The following is a 13,472-nucleotide window of genomic DNA, read 5'->3' on the forward strand; positions in this document are numbered from 1 at the left end:
CAAACCACACTTTTCAGATTTTGATATTTTTAAAATTTGTAATTTTTTCACCTCACAGTTATGCACCAGGTTTGTGTTGGTTTGTGGATATAACAAGTCAAAATATGCATGAAAAATCAGTGAATTATTAACATTCGATAATGTTTTGCTTCTTTTAAGAGAAACAAAACCAGTTTTTCCTTCCTGATGGTATCGGCTCTGTGCGCTCTGACTCGTTTTGTTCAGTTGACTCGGATCATTCAGATAAAATATTATTAGATTGTCTCTGAATGTTCCCGCCGCCTCGGCCGGGTTCTAATTTTACCGGCTATGAAAGAAAGAAAAATATTGAGGAATGAGGAAAAGTCTGAAGCTTCGCCAAACATCGATGACTGATGGCTTTATCTGCTCAGCCTCCCTGCTGCTGTTAATCATGAACCTCATCTCACACGTCTGATTTATTTCAGCCCAAACGCCGTTTATCAATCATTAAACCGATCCCACATTTTGAACCCGAGGCAGAACACGGTCAGATAAGAGAGGAAGCAAACAGAAACCGACCGAGTAAAAACAGAGCAGAACTTTAGATACTTACAAAAAATGTTTTCTTCCTGATTTCCTGATTAAGTTTTAAAAAAGGAAATCAGAAAAGGGCAAACATATGGAAGCTCATTTCCACCATCAAGGCAAAACAAAATCTCAACAGGAATTCATAATTCTGAGCTTTACAGTCATAATGAAGATTTTTGATGTCATAATTACGACTCTAAGATAGGAAGTCATGCTGTATGAAGGCTTCCTCCATTATCTCAAAATCATGACCAGATCTCATAATTCAACTTTTTCTCATAAATGTGACTTTGAAAGTTGAAATTGTGATTTTGTATCTCATAACTATGATTAATAAAGTTGACATTCTAACTATTTTATCATTTGAATTTGTATATTATAATTGACTTTCAATCTGGTAATTATGACTTTGAATCTCATATTTGCTACTTTTAAACTCAAAATTATGACTTCTGGTTTCAGCTTTTATTTTTCCCTTCCTGGCAGTAATGGGCTTCCATACAACTCTTTTTCACACGTGTTTATGTTTCCATGTCTCAACATGTGGAGCTTTTAGAGATCCGTTAGTTCAGCTGGTAGAACTAAGAACTGGATGATGAAGTTTGGTTCCAGTTTTATTAATTAAAACCAGACGCAGAAAAAGATCTTCTACTGAGCGATTCTGGACGGGTTCTGGTTGCAGCCGGCAGTGAAACACGTCTTCACACACACACGCCCACACACACACATACACACACACACACCCACACGTCTGCCTGATCACTGTCAGAATAAAGCTGGCTTACAGTGGAGCACAATGGAGAAAAGGAAGCTTTTGTCTCTGCTGAGTGTTGTTACAAATTTCACTCCGTCGATCGACGCGAATGAACGTTTCAGATAAAAGAGGCAGACAAGCTGCAATTACACAGGACTCATTTCTGTCACATCCACTGGAAAGAGACACAGAATGCCAAAGTGATTATCTGAATTTAGCTTTCTGCAGCGATTAAAAACCCCGATCACACACCAGGATGTGCTTCTGATACGATTTGAAGCATGAAAGCAGAGAAACGCGGCCGCTTATCAGCAGCATGCAGGCCGGGCGGCGGGTCAGGAGCGGAGTCAAGCATCTCTCATTTCTGGATCTTTGTCTGCCTTTCGTCTCCAGACCCTGAGCGCCATCAGGGGATGGAGCATCACACCTCAGAAACCAGAAGATACTTTCTACCAACGATGCTCTCCCACTTCCTGTCTTATTCTGGTGCTGAACTAATTTTTAACAGTTTTAGATTCATACAGTTGCAACCAGATGTTTACACACACTGAATAAAAAGACACAAAAGATTTTTTTCTCACCATTTGAAGTTAAATCTGACTAAAAATTTCCTGTTTTAGTTTATTTTGAATTTGTTTGTAATTTGAACAGTAACTTTGAAACGGCTCAAAGTTTTTGGTTTTCCTTCCTTAAACTTCGGACACATCCGAGTTTATTTTCAGTCATTTTCAGATGAAATATTTCAGCAGATGAAACTCCAGATGAACAAACATTTGGTTTCCTTTAAAGTTTCCGGTAATTGAATCAATAAATTATACATAAACTCTTGATCTAAGATAAACAGGATCAGGTTCACCTTCAGAAAGTTTAAATGAAAAATAAAACAAAAAAAATCCCTTCATGTCGTCATAATTTAAAATTTCTTGCAGGCAGAAAGACGTGAATCATAAAGTGGCTTAACTGAATAATAATAAATGAACAGAACAGATATAATTTAGAAAGAGCAGAAATTATGAGTAAAAATTAAACATGTAAATATGTTTAATATGGGAAATATGTGGATGAGACAAGATTCATTTTCCTTCTCGAGTTGGATATGAAATTATTATTTTTGTTTATTTCTTAATTATTTTATTTTTTCTCTCCGACATTTTATTGTTTGAAACGAGATTTGTTTTCATGTTGGATCATCGCCATGTTACACCGAACGATCGCCTGAAGGCAGTCGCCATGGAAACGAACAGATTCATTCCGAAGAACATAAAGAGATCCAAGATGGCCGACCATCAGTTCCTCACAGCCGCACTTAAAAACCAGCAATAAAACAGGATTTATTTAGACGAGTTACATGAAATAATTTAGTGCAAAGACATGAACAAATGTTTATAAGCAACAAATTAATATCTGGTGCATCGTAAAGGAAAAAAGTAGGAAAAATAAATCAAATGTACTTATAAACTGATAAAAACTGAGTTTTATGTGTCAAATTAAAACAGTGGAGCTGAATAAGGTCGTCTGTTTACGACGTTTCCTCTCATTATCTTTCACTGCGAAGCGTCTTTCTCTCCAGAAAATGATCCGAATCTCGTCTTCGTCCCACTGATTTTATGAGCCAGACTTTAGCATCATGCATTATTTTATGACAGTGTGAAAAATGATTTTTACAGTGAACTTCCTGCAGCTCAGCGTTCGTCGCAGTCCGCTGGGAAAGCAGAAAACAAACCGCGCTACAGAAATGAGAATTCACAGGGTTTTTATCTCCAGCCTCTTCATGGAGCCGGTGAAGCGAAATATTCTCCACTTCCCATGATCCTCCTCGCTCCCTCTGTTCCTGCGTAATCTTACATAATGTTGTGAATATTTAAAGCAGGTTCAGCTGAAGAACGAGGACAATAGTTGGAAACACTCATGCGGAAAAAAACAGACAGAGGGAGAAACGTGAGAGATATTAGGAATATCGGAAATATTAGAAATATTAAAAGACCAGAAATATCAAAACATCTGAATATTAAACACAAACCTGATGTTTAAACCTGCAGAAATCTGCAAACATGATGATGGAAGCGGATGTTAAAGTTTGACATTTAAAATGGTTGAAGGAAGCGGCTGAGGTTTTATTAACACCAAATGATTTCAATAAATCACATTAAATTCAAAATGATTTAATAAGGAAATATAATTCGTCACAACTCAGTTTGAATTTCAGCTCCAGTTGCAACATTTAGATTTTTTTTTTTTAGGTTTTTAGTTTCTGTGATTGTTGGAGGAGTTTGAAACGTTTCTGGTTGTAAAATCATTTTCCAGAAAACTGAAGGAATTAAAAGTTTTACTAGTAAAATTCAAAATTAGAATTATGAACGCGTTTAAAACCCAATAAACTATAACTAACTGAAGAGAGATGTTTTCAGAATGAGACCCTGGGGTGTAATTAGTTTCACTGACTTTTAAAATATTTACATTAATGTCAGTTTTGACCTCCGACTGTTTAATGTTGACAATGTTCAGTGATTTTCCTTTATGTTATTATTAATAATGACAATAGTAATAGCAAGTAATTTAATATTAATTGAATCTAATTATAGCAAACAAACTGACTCGTTTTGGTGCAGTAAGATCCTCCTGCGTTTTTAAATGAATCCCTGATTTCATTCATAAATAGAGCGATAATTACTGCCATCAAGTAAAAACTGATTTCATACGTTCACACACAATAAAACCAGATTTAATGAAAATATTTTTATCTTTTAACTCTTTCAGAAACATTTAGAGATGAGCCGAAAAGCGACAAAATAGAAGGAAGAAAGAAAAGATGAGAAATACAGAATTAAAGATCATTTCAGCCAACAACGGCCCAGTCAAAGGAGCGCGAGGGTGTGTGTGTGTGTGTGGATGAAAATAACTGCAGATACCTGCTTTGATGTCCGGCTCTTCAGCACCCCATAGAGAAATCAGCTGGACCCCGAACCTCAGCGCAGCGCCTGATTGGTCAGGAGTTCTGCTCCTCCAACGCCATTGGCTGCTGAGGCCACTCTGATGCCGAGGTTCGCCTAGCAACAGGCGCCAAAGCATCTACTGCAGAGCGCCCATTTCACACACACACACACGCTGAGGTGGGTTTATGTGGGTGAGCAGCTGATGTGAAGACAGTAACCACACACACACACACACACACCCACCCACACACACACACACACACGCAGTGATTACAGCTCGCTGCGGCTCGTTTAATTCGTCCATAATGAGCAGCTTCAGCCGGCAGGAGCAGCTGGACGGTTTAAAGCTCTTCACTGATCACTGCGCTCGGCTCTGAAACTCTAAATCAGCGTTTAAAAGCAAACATATGCCGACTTTACGGCTTCCACAAACACAGAGAAACATCCGGATAATCTCTTTTTCTGCTTTATTGTTTCCCATTTCTCTTCAAATGCCGTTAAAAATGGTTCCAGCAAACGATGCGACTCAACGCCGAGAAAAACAGACAGGTCAGTTTTTACAGTACAACAGTGAAAGGTTGATCAAAGAGTTAAAAATTAAACCAAATTACACACCAAAATTCAGAATGAAAACTAAACTGTTCGATATGAAACGTTAAAATTCAGAAACATTTCGGTTGTTTTTCTGGGAATTTGACATTTTCATAAACATCAGCGTATTAATGGACTTTATCTGGCAAAACAAAACAAATAATGTTTTATATTCAACAACAATTTTCCTTTTTATCCTCGTTATTTACGGTTTTCAGCAGCAACAATCTGAAAAGTGTGGTGTGTATTTGTATTCAGCCCTCGATTCTAACCTCACCTACTGAGCAGGAAGATGTTTGGATCTGAATGACTCCATCACGCCGTCATCATCCTGACCTTTCACCCCTCTGCAGCTTGTCCCTCCTCGGGGCGCCATGTCTGCCGTGTCAATCCACATCTGGACACTCACTGCATCGCTTTCTCAGGTACTTGGACTACACCGCTCTCTATCTCGGCTCATTTCTGTTCTTTTATTGCAAACTGGACGAATCAAACAGGAGATTTGACTTTAAAGAGGTAAAATTCCCCGTCAGTCGTGGATAAAACTGCTTTTATATCTGATGCAGAACCTCAGAGTCGCCTTACATCACCTGCAATCTGTTCCTGGAATGATCTGAGTTCTTCCTCCTACCTAACTTTCTCACCTGTGTTTGAAACATTCACAGTGAAACTTCAGTGTGTTCTGTTGGGCTTTCATGTGACAGACCCACAGGAAGTAATGCCCTGTTGGGAAATAAAGAAAAGTACAAATTATTTCTAAAAAGGTTTTAGAAATAATCTATTTTTGAAACAACATTTCTGTCATTTCCAGATGAAAGTTTTTTGGGGGACTTGATCATTTTTTCTATTGTAAAAACTGAAATTTTTACTCATTTTCTTCGCAAATTAGCTCAAGTTAATTCAGATTGGATACATTTAAGTGTGACTTTGACTAGGCCACTCAGCAACTCAAAAAGCGAGGTGAACCTGAGCTTCAGTCTAAACTGGTTTTCTGTCCGTTTCTTTCAGATTTTCTCTCCAGTTGATCGTTTTTCCATTTGATCGGCTTCCCCGCAGCATCATGCTGCCACCAGCTTCACACTCAGATAGTTTTTTATTAATCTAGAAAAAAAGAGGAAAATTTCTGAGTTTGGAAAGTTAAAAATTCAAAATATTGAGATTAATCTCTGAAAATGTCTAGGAAAAAAAACTGGAAATTTCTGATTTTCCAAAGTTGAACATTTTTGATTTTTGAAACTCAAACTCAAAAGTTTTTCCTAGAAAATTTCTAAGATTTATCTAAAACTGTGCAGCTCTTTCTTCCTACAAAGCCCCTGATTCACAGCTGTATTTCTAAGACTGTTTCTCTTCGTTCGGGTGAAAACTGGGCGCAGCTCTTGCTGGTTTTTTCTTCATTATGTCGTGTTTTTAACTGGTTTCAGGCTCGGCGCTGTTTGCTCCACTTCCCAGTATTTTTAGCTACTTTTGTCTCTTAAAACAGAGACTTCTGGGAAATCTGGACTTAATAAGTCCAGTAATTTCTCCGATGCTCTTCTTTGCTCTCATTGTGCTAAAATTAGTCAGAAGCAACTTCAGGCCGTCAGTTCCAGTCGTCTGATCGCGGCCAGAGCGCCGGACGCTCGCCGGACGCTGTGGGAACGTCTGAGGCTCGACCTCTGACCCCTCAGAGTCCAATAAATCAGGGTTATTTTCAGCGAGTCTCGCCGCAGGAAGCACACAGATTACAGCACCTTCTCACTCTGCTTCATTATTTTTTCATGAGTGTAGCGGTTGCTAAGAAACTACAGCGGCGTTTCTGAGTCTGACGGGAACGATGGCGGAGGAGGAGGAAGAGAAAACGGGTTTGATGTTTTTTTTGCTCAGCTGGTCAGGAGCTGAAAACTCGAAGCATGAAGGTGAAGAATGTTTTATTAGTGAACAAAGCTGGATCAAAGTTAAGCTAATAATAGCAGCTGCTTGTGTCGTCATGGAGCTGACAGCTGAGCGCGCACACACACACACACACACGCACACACACACACACACACAGACTTATTATCAGTTTATCCTGCAAAATCAACTAAAATCTTTTGTATCTGTGAAGAATAAAATAAGTGAAAAACCACCGGGCCTGAAGGTAAATGTGATTCTTATTAATTATTTGATTTGCTGTTTGTTGACACAAAATACAGAAAATGAAAATACTGTTAAAGCATCGAATGTTGATTATTTCTACATTGAAGGTGAGTTCAGGTTCTCGTCTGAGAAGTCAGGAAACCTTCACAGCTTCGCTCACACAGCAGAAATAATCACATTTCTGCTGAAATCTGATTATGTTACGTTGATTATTCTACTAACTAAATGCAACTGTAATCAGATTTCAGTGTGAACGGTTTCTGACTCCGGAGCGACCTGCATACGCAGAAGAAGAACGTAAACGTCACCCAGCAGCACGTTAAGATGGCCGCCGCCGCCGTCTGGGGATGGATTCATGTTTCTCAGACATCGTTTACGTCCAGATTTATCGTCTGGATTCTTTATGACGCACGTCTCACATCGGTGACATAAAAGTCGGATAAAATGCAACATGATCGTTTGGACACTTTAAAAACTATCAGATATGATTTAGTTCCACGTTTTGGAGGTAAAACGATCAGGATCAGTTCAGACTGCAGTTACAAATTCACAGGATCAGCAGTATGAACGTAACGCTGCATCAGCAGAAATCCATCAACAGACTCTGGAGATCATTTCACTGCATTTACACCTGATGCAGGATTTGTAACTTTCAGAAATCTGTCAGGTTCGACTCTTTATTCATCTTTTGTTTAAATCGGTTCCACAGACTTTCAATAATCAATTCATTTGTATATTTTCTACAGCCAATCAGGCAGATCCATTAAACACCTTCATCAGAGCAGCTTCACATGTACAGTTAGTTATTTAAAGGGACCAGTGATCAACAACATGGAACAAAATGGTTCCAACTAGTCAACTAGTTCCAGGCCTGTTGACTTGTGCAATAATAAAACTAGTCAATAAGTAAATATTTTGAGCTCTAATGAGAGTCTAGATCACTATGAGGCTCAAATGGCTTTAATTAATTAACAAGAGTTCATTTTACTCTTTGCATTAACTAATAAGAAACATTATAAATCCACTAGTGGGACTCAATCGTGATTTTTTGTTACTTTATTCATTTTTTAAATCCTTTTTTTACTCACCAGCTCTCCTTGTTCTAACTGCGATGGTGAAGCCCAGTGATTGCTGCAGGTTGCTGCAGATTGCTGCAGATTGCTGCAGATTGCCGTCGTCAGTCAACCAGAACGCCATCGACTGTCCCAGATTCGCCGAGTCTCCCTCGACTTCGTCTCCTGGGACGGACAGACAGCGCTCGTCCCCCTGCGTCTGCTGAAGAGGTTTAAGACTCAGGTGACACGAAAAACAGCAAAACTATTTTCAGCTTTTCAGCTCGACCTCCGGGACGCGAGGCTGCTGTCAGAAAATCTTAAGAGGAATTTATTTTTAGTGTAAAATTAGCGAGGATGCTGCTCTGTTTTTGTCTCCCTGCAAGTTGGAGGAGAAAAACTTCCGATCCAAAGAAACGACGGAACAAAGAATGTAAAAATAGTCAAATGAGTGAAAAATCTGCTGCCAGACGCTTGCAGAGGTAATATTCTGATCGCAGCGCAAACTGATTAAAATAAAGCACAGCCTCCATCTTGTTTCTGGAACAAACCTCGGCCTTAAAGTCCAAAAACATCCAGAGGACCAGCAGCCTGGAGCAAAACTGATCATCTTAATTCATTCATAAAACCCTTTATTAATCTGAAACAGCTCATCTTAAACTTGGCCAAAGCCTGGACCGTCCGTCCACAACGTCCAGATTTCTGAGTCTCTTTCTGTTAGAAGGAGTTTTGCTATAAAACATATAAATTTATCTCAAACAAGTATAAACTTTTAACTTGTCACTTTCAGCAAATTTCAACCAACAGAAACAAAAAACAAACTTTACTTCCAATTTGTGATACATTTCAAGTGACAGACAACAAATCAATTAAGCTTATTTCTAAAATGTAACGTTACTTTTCAGAACATATAATGAAGTAAATATGTAATAAAACAAGTCAATATCGTTATCAATAAGCTGTTATTTATAGCAACAAGTTATAATCAACAACAACTGAAACCGTTTCAAGTAACAAATAAATCATTTGTTGCCGTAACCAGTTACAGTTTTGAGTGCAACCAGTTGCTGCTTTTATCAACCAGTCAGACGTTGTTGCAACCAGAGAAAAACAGTTTAGAATAAGAAATGAATCAAACTGAAATGTTTCGGGGCTTTCTGAAGACATTTCATGTTTCTGGGAAGAACACGCTAACATGCTAACACGCTAACATGCTAACATTCTTCAGTGTTGATGTTCTGATCAGGTTTTGGTTTCATTATTGCTACTTCTGTCTTGCCCTATTCAGCTGCTCACTATTTTATTTATGTCTTGCCATATCTAGTTGATATCTAACATTCATACAGGATTACATCCTGCCTCAGTCATGTTGCTATTTATCTCACTGCTTTTGTGAAATGTCATATAATGGGAACAGATTATATTAATCAAACTTTGACTTTAAAAGTTTTCAGCTCCTATTTGTCTCATCATGTTCACTCGTGTGATTGTGATGAACCAGAACAGGAAGATGAAACCTGATCTCACTGATGGACTTCCTGTTGAGTCTCATAACCAGAATAATTAGTTTTGGCCTCTAATGCTAAATATTGATGTGAACTCAGAGACTCTGCACTTGTTATCTGGACTTCATCATTTTTCTCATTTTGTCAGCAAAACATGAAGTCATTTAATTCAGAACTTTGTGCAAAATTCAATTAAATCATGAATGAGTCGGTTCTGTTCAGAACCTGCACACTCAGCCTTTAAACATTTTTCTTTTAACAGAAAATGTTTGTTCATGTGGCAGTAAATCTTTCTGCAGTCTCAACTGTTGGATTTTAAACTGAAAGCTTTCTGAATCAGAAGCTCATCATTCAGTTTGTGCATCTCGTTTTGCTGCAGTGATGCTGCACTTGAATGTTCTGAGTCTCCTTTAATAGCCCGGCTCTGCCTGGTTCTGTTGCCGCCGCCGTTCGGACCGCCGGCGCTGAGCTCTGACCGGCTCCGGAGACTCTTCGCTCCGGGTTTCTTTTTCTTCTTCCTCTGCCGTTTGTCTCGTTTCTTTTGTCCTCGCTGACCCATTTGAAGTCTTTCAGGTACCGCCGCGGCCCAGCGAGACTCCATGATGGGGCTCCGGGGCTTGTTGCCTAGCAACAGCGTGTGTGGCAGCGCCGGCTTTATGTAACAGAGAGTTGATGGCTGAATGTAGGGCGCTCAGCCTTCAGGGGCGGAGAGACGGGATGCTACTGTCTGTGTCCGCGACACACACACACACACACACACACAGAACCAACACACACACACACACACACACAGAACCAACACACACACACACAGAACCAACACACACACACTGAACCAACACACACACACAGAACCAACACACACACACACACACACACACACAGAACCAACACACACACACTGAACCAACACACACACACAGAACCAACACACACACACACACACACACACACAGAACCAACACACACACACACACACAGAACCAACACACACACACTGAACCAACACACACACACACTGAACCAACACACACACACACTGAACCAACACACACACACACTGAAACAACACACACACACACTGAAACAACACACACACACACACACACACAGAACCAACACACACACACACACACACACACAGAACCAACACACACACACTGAACCAACACACACACACTGAACCAACACACACACACACTGAACCAACACACACACACACTGAACCAACACACACACACACTGAAACAACACACACACACTGAACCAACACACACACACACTGAACCAACACACACACACACTGAAACAACACACACACACTGAACCAACACACACACACACAGAACCAACACACACACACACACACACACAGAACCAACACACACACACACTGAACCAACACACACACACACTGAAACAACACACACACACTGAACCAACACACACACACACAGAACCAACACACACACACACACACACACACACACACTGAACCAACACACACACACAGAACCAACACACACACACACACACACACAGAACCAACACACACACACACACACACACACACAGAACCAACACACACACACTGAACCAACACACACACACACTGAACCAACACACACACACACAGAACCAACACACACACACACTGAACCAACACACACACACACTGAACCAACACACACACACACTGAACCAACACACACACACACTGAACCAACACACACACACACTGAACCAACACACACACACACTGAACCAACACACACACAGCTGAAAACCAACACACACACAAACTGAACCAACACACCACACACATGAACCAACACACACAGCAGCACAGGGGGACACCAACACACACCACACTGAACCAACACACACCCACACACTGAAACAACACACACACAACACTGAACCAACAACACACACAAGCCAAGAAACCACACACACACACACTTGAAAACCAACCACACACACACACCTGAAACCAACACACACACACACTGAACCAACACACCACAACACTGAACCAACACACACACACCTGAACCAACACACAACACACACACCTGAACCAACACACCACACACCAGCACGGAACCAACACACACCCACACAGCTGAACCAACCACAACACCCACACGTGACAACACACACAACACATTCACTGAACCAAACAAACACAACACACACACTGAACCAACACCACACTACAACACACACACTGAACCAACACCACACAACACTGAACCAACACACACACACACTGAACCAACACACACACACACACACTGAACCAACACACACACACAACCACACACTGAACAACACACACACACTGAACCAACACACACACACTGAACCAACACACACACACTGAACCAACACACACACACACACACTGAACCAACACACACACACACACACTGAACCAACACACACACACACACACTGAACCAACACACACACACACTGAACCAACACACACACACACACACACTGAACCAACACACACACACACTGAACCAACACACACACACACACACACTGAACCAACACACACACCACCTTCTGTGTCCCTGAACAACTAGAAACAAAACTCAACACAAAATATATAAAAATACCAAAATGTGTAAAATTGTCATTAAAGAGTTAAATTCAAACAACCATTGAATTTAATTCTGATAAGAAAAACAAAAAGAAAACCGTTTTAGTATTCATGTCCCGGAGTCACTGCAGCCTGAGTCAGAACCAGAACCAGAACCAGAACCAGAAGGCTAATGATGCTACACAGATAAGGACGGACAGTGAAGCTTTCAGATTTAACTTTTATAATCCTTCGTTTCTTCAAGTCATCAGGCTCTAAAACGACGTGATCTTAATCTGACGGCTTCAACAGCTAACATGCTAATAGCTGAGCTTTAGCGCTTTAGCTAGCTTTGGAAACATTTAGCAAACTTATGAATTAATTTTTATTTAAAATCTGGACTAAAGTTTGACGTCTGTTGGAGTTTTTGTTATTGACTGTTGTGGATCTTAAAGTAGTTATACATTTATATTCATGCTCTTATTTTGAAAACTGAAACTGAGCGAAGGTTTTGTCCAGAGAATCAATCCTGAAGGGAGACCGTACCTGCTGGGTGTGCAGTAACAACACTGGTCCTGGTGATGGCGCTATGCTCTAACAAATGTTCTGTTATTGATATATGGTGGGAATAAAATGGCTGAATTTACCACGTTAGCATTAGCTTTTGCTAAACACCATGCTGGTGCAGAACTAATGTTTATGATTAGCGCTGCTAGCTTTTTAGCTAGCCGCCACTGTGAACAGCCATTGGTTAATTAAAATAAATAACTAGACGCCCGAATTCAACATTGTAATTAATGGACATTCAATCAGAACCAATTACCACAGAGTTTATGATGCACAGATTATTACACAGGAGATTTCTTCACATGATTACTTGATATGTCACAACAGCTAACGGTTAATTATTTCAACAGTAACATAAATAAAACACTTTAAGGACCAATTTAGACAATTTATCTGTAAAACAAACCTGAGGCTTAGTTTCTCTATAAACATTATAACAGCTGTAATCTGAGTAAATTGATTACATCACAGCTGTTCTGCAACAGGAGCTGCAGGAATAAAACCAGAATGTTTCTATGTGATCTGATGTGATTTCTGAAGTGAGCATCAGCGTGAGCATCAGGATGTCACAACAAGCTCTGCTCCGAAATGAAAGGTTTGACCCCAAAGGTCAAGAGGAGGACGGAGGGAGGAAGCCGTGTTTGCAAACAGTAACAGAACGAGTTCAGCCCGGCGTCACTTCAGTTTCATTCTGGATCCAATCAGCTGAACAGGTTTTTAACAGCGGGGGCTTAAAAAATAAGACAGGAGGACATTTCTGCCAAAAACTCTGAAAGTTTCTACAAAAAAACTAGGAAATTTCTGAAACAGACA

This window comes from Xiphophorus couchianus, chromosome 6, assembly GCF_001444195.1.
Source record: "Xiphophorus couchianus chromosome 6, X_couchianus-1.0, whole genome shotgun sequence".
In the NCBI taxonomy this organism is placed as follows: Eukaryota; Metazoa; Chordata; class Actinopteri; order Cyprinodontiformes; family Poeciliidae; genus Xiphophorus; species Xiphophorus couchianus.